At 37.8% G+C, this 5541-nt stretch overlaps 1 protein-coding gene and 1 non-coding gene across 2 annotated transcripts in view; both read left to right on the forward strand.

Annotated features, from left to right (window-relative positions):
- Positions 1–5541, forward strand: part of LOC103210983 — a 652718-nt gene that overhangs the window by 91013 nt on the left and 556164 nt on the right. The gene's annotated exons all lie outside the window — the stretch shown is intronic.
- Positions 4883–4956, forward strand: TRNAT-AGU. The gene has a single exon. It is a non-coding gene; the product is annotated as a tRNA-Thr (tRNA).

Consider the following 5541-nt stretch of genomic DNA (forward strand, 5'->3'; position numbering starts at 1 on the left):
TCCTTGGGTTTCCGAGGCAGTATCACTACAGAAGTAGATTGCCCCATCTTCCTTCCGAGGAGTGGCTGGTGGGTTTGAACCACCGGCCTTCTGGTGAGCAGTCAAGTGCCTTAGGCACTATGCTACCAGAGCTCCTGAAGATACATTATTATATGTAAAAAAAAAAAGCAGGTCTATCATTATGTGTAAGATTCTGATTCTTTAAATCAACTTTATTGTGGTATAACATACACAATAAAATGTACCCATTTTAAACATACGATTTGATGAGCTTGGGGCATATTTATACATATATGTAACCATTATAACAAAGTAGAGAACATTTCCATGATTCCATAGTTTCCTTATTCTCTGTGGTAGTCAACATCATGCCCCCCCTCCAAAATAGCCACCTCCCCCACATCTGATCCTATATCATTTGCCCTCCATATGTTTGGGCAAGCCCAGCTAATATGAGCAGATTTATCCAATTGAGTCCAGCCAAGATCAACAAACCCTGAGCCAACTAGCAGTGCAATCTGAAAAAATAATTGCATTCTAAACTGCTGGTATTTGGGGTAATTTCTTAGGCACTAAAGCTGATTGAGCATAGTGGCTAAGACACTTGCCTGCTACCCAGACAGCTGGCCGTTCAAACCCACCAGCCACTCCTCAGAAGGAAGGTTGGGCAATCCTACTTCCGTAGTGATACTGCCTCGGAAACCCAAGGAGGGGTCGCCATGAGTCGGGGCCGACTCGACGGCAAAACAGCAACAACAACAAAGCTGATTGATACATAATTTAAGACATAGTTCAAGAATTTGCGATGCAGAAATTGACTTCACATTACCTGATAGGTCCTCTTATTTTATGTGCACAGAATCTAAAAGTTTTAGATTCACATTATTCACAGTAAATAAATATTTTAGTGCCTATCATATGTAATTGTTGGGAGAGAATGCAACTGGTTTAGTCACTCTGTTGGTAGAAGTTTTCAACATAAAGAAGCATGCAGGATAGACTCCCACAAGAGTTAATCATTTAACTTATATTTATAAAACATAAGTTTTCTCCCTCACATGCCCATTGAAGACATGCTGTTTCTACCTTCTGTTACATTTCTTGCATAGTGTATCTATTTCTCAATTAGCCCTTGAATGATTAACCCTGAAATAAAAATGCAAATATGGTGTTGCAGTCAGTATTTTAGCTGTTTAAATTAATAGAATACCAGCAAAATAAATAAATCTGCTTGAAAATTACTCTTGGAAATTAAAAACATAATAATAAATATGAATTAATGATTCGTCAACATTCTCAGGAATATGATAAATGAAATTTAGGTGCAGAGAGATGAAACAACTGCAAAACAAAATATTTTGCAAGCTCAGAAGTAGACAAAAAATGAAAAAAAAAAAGAAGTAGACAAAAAATGCATATAAAAGCAACAAGACTTTAAGGCAACTACATCCATTCTATCATATATAACAATGTTCTAAAGGATAAAATTATCTGAGCTTGCAAAATTTTTGTTTTAATATATTAAAAAAGGGAGCTCTGGTAGTGTAGTGCCTAAGGCACTTGACTGCTAACCAGAAGGCTGGAGGTTCAAACCCACCAGCCACTCCTCGGAAGGAAGATGGGACAATCTACTTCCGTAGTGATACTGCCTCGGAAACCCAAGGAGGGGTCGCTATGAGACGGGTCCAACTCGACAGCACGTAACAACAACAACATATTAAAAAAAAAAAAAAAGTACGTGTGTATTTTGGAAACCGCGTAGGATGAATTGGTCTGATTCCTAGAATCACAGAGTGGGGCGGGGTGGGGAGGAGGGAGGGCTCATGTCTATCCGTGTCTCTAAATCAACCAGTTCCTCTTGGACTCATAGATTATTTCTAGTGAAAAGGACACTGTTGAAGTTCTTTCCTTGATGAGGTTCAGTGATGTGGTGGCTGTCTCATCTAAAACTACCCAGAAGTTTCTAGATGCAATAAATGGGTGGCTTGCCCTTGTCCTTTAAAAAGATCTCTTTCTTCAGATATTATTTTAAGTGATACAGAGAATAACTTGGAGGGGAATTATCTGAACTGGTCCTTTCCTGGTACTGCCATCATGGCTGTTCTCTGAATGTGAACGTGGGAAAGGATCTTCAGAAGCAGTCCAGACACTAGTAAAAAGGGGAGAGGGGGGAGAGAGCTTTAGCACACCCCAATTTTCATGTAGTCATGCTTCATATTGTAGCATATAAAGACCCTACTAAGCAATAGAATGTAAAATTGCCCCATAAGACAGTCAAAACCTCCCTTAATTCAAACATCCACTAATGTCTGGTTGTATGGAGAAACAAAAAACTAGCATTTGACTTCACCTCTTAAAAAAGTGCTTGCATTTATCTAATTATGCAAAAGATGAGATGAGATGAAATTTCCTGATTTACTTAAATGTATTTAAAGACTGCTAAAATTTGCATCTGTAAAAAGTCAATTACAATATTCCTATGGATTATAGAGTGAGATAACAGGAAATACTGTGAGTGAAAGCACCTCAAATTAATTTAGGACTCCCAACATGAGATGGTGGCTATGCTAAGCTCTGAGGCTAAAACTCCATTTTGAATCAAAAGTAACCTCTGCATCAGGAATACAGCCTGTCATTCCTGTAACTCTCTACTGTATTCTGAGAAAATTACTTGGTAAACAATTTCAGAAAACAGTGTAACTTTTACTTACTTAAAACCTTTGTTTGCTACTTAGGAAGTTGGGTCCCAAACAATTCTCAGAACAGATGCTTCCTCAAAACAAATGTTAGAATTACTCATACCCTCTCTGTAGTTACTCAACCAGGGTCTCATGATGTACCCAATTGGATGATTACTTTGTAACTTTAAAAAAACAACCTTAGAAAATGCAGGACAAACAGGAGTACATAAATATAAGGGGCTCAGGGGGAGGGTTGCAGGGTAGGGAGGGGAGGAGACTGGGTTAGGGTTGGACATGGCAAATGGGGAATGAAACTAAATGTATGAGTTACCTTGAATGTAAAACAAGCTCTTAAAATAACACAAATAAAAATATAAATAAATAATTAAATAAATAACAACCTTAGAAATGTATGGAATCTGCTACCAATCAGATGTGTTATCACCCAATTTTGTAACTATTGCCTAAATGTTAATCAATCACTGACGTTTTACTCAATTTTCTTGTATTTTCTCATATAAACTCTCTGAAAAGTCTCCTCCTTGGATCACTTAGATCAATTGCCTTACCCTTGGGTAAAAGCTCTTTACTTTTAGTTTCAACCAGTCTCTACCATTTTGCTCTACAACAGCTGCTAAGACTTGATTTTTTTTTTAAAGGGGGTCGCATTTTGCCATGGAATGGATTCCAACTCGTGACCCTATGTGTGTAAGAGTAGAACTTGGTTCCATAGGTTTTCAAAGGCTGATTATTTCAGAAGAAGATTGCCAGGCCTTTCTGCTGAGGCTCTCTGGGTGGACTCTAACCACCAACATTTAAGTTAGCAGCCAAGCCTGTTAACCCTTTGCAACCCCAAGGATTCCAAGTCCTTTTAGTTGTTCATGTTGTTAATATTAAGAATGTATACCATGAAACATACACCAATTTAACATGTACCGTTCAGTGACATCGATTACATTCCTTGAGTTGTGCAACCGTTCTCACTCTCTTTTCCTGAGTTGTTCCTCCTCTATTAACATAAACTCACTGCCCCCTAATGTTCCTATCTAATCTTTCCAGTTGCTGTTCTCAATTTGATCCTATTTAGATGGTTAATAAACGTGTATGATCATGGCAGACTTTTGTTGTTGTTGTTGTTGTTGTTACCAGTTAAGCTAAAGTATTGTTTGGTTTTAAGAAGATTTAGGGGGTATTTTTGGTTTCAGGTTTAAAGATTATCTCAGGGCAATAGTTTCAGGGGAGAACTTCAAGCCTTGCTACAGGGTGGGAATGCTAATCAAACTCGGTTTCTCTTTCTCTTGCTTCCCAAGGCTCTGGACTCTCCTTGTTTTAAGTCTTTCTTAGTTTCTTGGTTAGTCACTTTGTTCTTTTTCCTATTACCACCCCCTTTCCGTTTAATTTGCTTCTTTTTTTTTCTTTCATTCTTTCTTTTTTCTTGCAGGAAGTGCTGCATTTTGGGGCTTAGTTTCATCTTTGCAGGGGCAGGCCTAAATGTCATCCTCACTGATCTTTTGTCTCTTCCTTTACTATCCTTTTCAACTAAATTGTCCTTCCTCTTGGGCATCTAGTTGGTTGTTTTTCAGATAGGACAGAGGTCTAGGACAACAAAACATCTTCCCAAGACTGGCTTATCTGGCGGCTGCTCTTTCCACACAGGTACTGTTATTTTAAAAACATATTTCTCAGATTTATGTGCTAATGCAAATTATTTGCCATTCTTTGCATAAAAGTAAAAAAAAAAATGGTCTTTTTCACTTGGGATATATAACAGTAGCTTAGCTCCAAAGAGAAGAAAAACAACCGTATTGGAGTACCTACAATTTGCCAAGTGATCTACATGTTATTGCAGATTAGCCTCCTAAGAATCTTCCTTGTTTTAGCCAGTATAATCAGTAAGCACCATTTTCCCCATAATACAGATCTGAAACTGAAATATATCTTCCACATGAAGATGTAAAAACTTTGAGAAGTTAAATGGCTTGGCTTCTATTCAAAGGCCCAGTGGCTAAAATAGTTTTTCTTAGTACTGAGTATAACTGCTGTGCTGGGGCAGGGAAAGTAAGAATAATTTTATAAAAATCTTGGACATTGGTGCTGATATCCCCCCTTGGTTGACTGAATATCCTTGAAAACTACATTGGTGAGACAGGACAGTGAAATTATGTTCAAAAGGTATGTAACTTCAATTATTACATGCAGTTGGCTCTGTGGCTTAGTTGGTCAAAGCGCCTGTCTAGTAAACAGGAGATCCTGGGTTCAAATCCCAGCAGGGCCTTGGTTAACTTTGATGTTTTAATAGATATGAGTAGGATCCATTTACATCTCATGAAAAAGCCCAGGAGATGGATGGGACACTTATTATACCAAGAGTTTTATAGAAATTCTCCCAAGATAGACTGAGACTGGGGTTAACATTCAGTTGAAGACAGAATTAGAATCCTGCCCAGAATGTCCTAACTCCAAATCTTGGCCTCTTTGGCTGTTTCCTATAGTGGCCATGATAAGTGAGCTTTTTGAGGGAAGATGAATGAATCTTCCAGACTGATGAATGGGCTGTATTTGGATTAACCACCATACTGAATTTTGTGGTCTTTTCTTTGAAGGGTGTTATTGATCAGTCATTTGCAGCTACTCGCTTTTAAATATATGGCAGTGTTTTTCTTACCAAATAAAATTACCCAACTAGCAAAGGTCAAACAGTCACCTTTATTTTTCTTCCTGCTACAATTTAAAAGAGAATAAAGAGCTCTCTGTGTTCAACATAAATATCTTCAAGAAAAAGGTGAATTGCAAGAAGGTTGCCTGAATGCAATAGCATTTACATTCTGCCAAAAGAAAAGAAAAGAAAAAAAAAAAAAAA

This window comes from Orycteropus afer, unplaced genomic scaffold (genome assembly GCF_000298275.1).
Source record: "Orycteropus afer afer isolate SDZICR_OR568_19922 unplaced genomic scaffold, OryAfe1.0 scaffold00684, whole genome shotgun sequence".
Taxonomy (NCBI): Eukaryota; Metazoa; Chordata; class Mammalia; order Tubulidentata; family Orycteropodidae; genus Orycteropus; species Orycteropus afer.